Raw genomic sequence first — 1,931 nt, forward strand, 5'->3', positions numbered from 1 at the left:
ATCTTGGTCGTATGTTCTGTAGGTTTAGTCTGAATAGTCACAAAAAATTAAGGAATTATATTTATCCGAATAACACCAACATAATTATCAGATATAATATACTTGTAAATTTGTTGGATCATAATACTGATTTCTTTCAAATTACAAGAGAGTTTGTAGTCACTATCCAAATAATATACGTTCTTGATGGACTCAATTATGATTTCAACCCATAACAAACAAGATTCATATGGATAATCAAGGCCATTATTGTCCAGGTGACCTAAATGACTTTTTATTTTATTTTTTCCTTCATTTGATTAGACATAAATAGTACGTAGTAATTTATATTTCATATATAAATGTTTACAATGATAAATATCAATACCATTATTTGAGTTGGCAATGTTTAACATATACTATATAAATAATAATTATGCACCCTAAATTTTAATTTAATTTTTTAATTGAGACAGACCATATTCTTAATTTGCAACTGCGAGGGACATGTCTGCAAAAATAATTAATTTACTTGACTTAAAATCTTTCAAGTTTGATTTCTTTCGCCAGCATTTCTATTCTAGGACATTTTTGAATTTTGAGGAGATCTATCTAATGTTGATAAAAAGAGGAAAAAAATCCATATCACAGATCGGAGATGTTAAAGCAAGTCTTGGATCCTTGCTAAAAGTGGTTGGATAAAAGGATGAGAGATACCTATGCTTATTAGGAAAGAACTGATAAACCTCTAGCTTTTGTCTTTGTTATGTTTTTGCTGCAGTACCTTAGGAGCACAAAAAAAGGGGAAATTTAATGAAGAGAGATACATAGCACATACTATACATTATTGTATCAGAGCATCACACCATTATTAAAGAAAAAACAGTAGGTCCTAAAAAGGTGGTTAAATAGATAAAGACATAATTCCCTTAAAAATTTCAAGTTCAGTTCTTGTCAATACTTTTTAAAGTTATGTTTTAGTGTAATTTATTTTTTTTATTTGTGAGAATTTACCTACTAATACAATAATGACTGAGAGTTTTCTTTATTATTAAAAAAAATAATAAAAAAAATTGAAAAACAAAAAAAGGTTTACAGAATCTGCAGGTCATAGTTATCTACAAAAAAAACATTCACATGTATGTTTGAACCTTGAAAAGAACACATCATAGGTATACTCGAAGCATATCGAATCCAAAAGCAAAAAAGAATACATACAAAAGAGATAGTATGTATATGAGAATGTATAGAGGGGTATAATGTATAATGTAATAATGATGTAGATCGATGTGTAGAATATATATAATAAAACAAAAAGCAATAATAGTATGGGAGAAAGAAAATGTATAAAAGATGGGGTAAGAATGGGACAGTAAAGCACGCGTTGCCGGTGCAGGGAGGTGCATAAATATGGGGTGGTGGGTCCCTCCTTCTGGGTTTCCTCAAAAGCCTGACCCACACCCCCCTCACCCTGCACCTGCATTCTTCTTTGCCCTGCTCCCATCTTTTTTTAACTAACAACATTTATTATTATTATTATTATTATTAATTCGTAGAAGAAGTTCAGACTGGATAAGTGTTAGTTGAGTTATAAGTGTGAGTTTTTTTTTTTTTTTAAATAATGTTGAGGTTTATTACTTTATTTTATTTGGTATTGAATTATGAATAGGTTAGACACTTGATAAATTACAGTGTAGCCTCAAGGCAGGTTCAATATGTTAATTGATTCAAAATAGGGTTGATGTGATTCTTTTCTAGCCGTTAAAATGCGCGGATTTAAATTTTACCGAGTAACGATGATAAAATTAATTATTAAGATGAATACGTGTAGTCTTGAAATATATATATATATATATATATATATATATATATATATATATATATATATATATATATATATATATATATATATATATATATATATATATATATATATATATATATATATATAT

Source organism: Ipomoea triloba, chromosome 5 (assembly GCF_003576645.1).
Source record: "Ipomoea triloba cultivar NCNSP0323 chromosome 5, ASM357664v1".
Classification (NCBI taxonomy): Eukaryota; Viridiplantae; Streptophyta; class Magnoliopsida; order Solanales; family Convolvulaceae; genus Ipomoea; species Ipomoea triloba.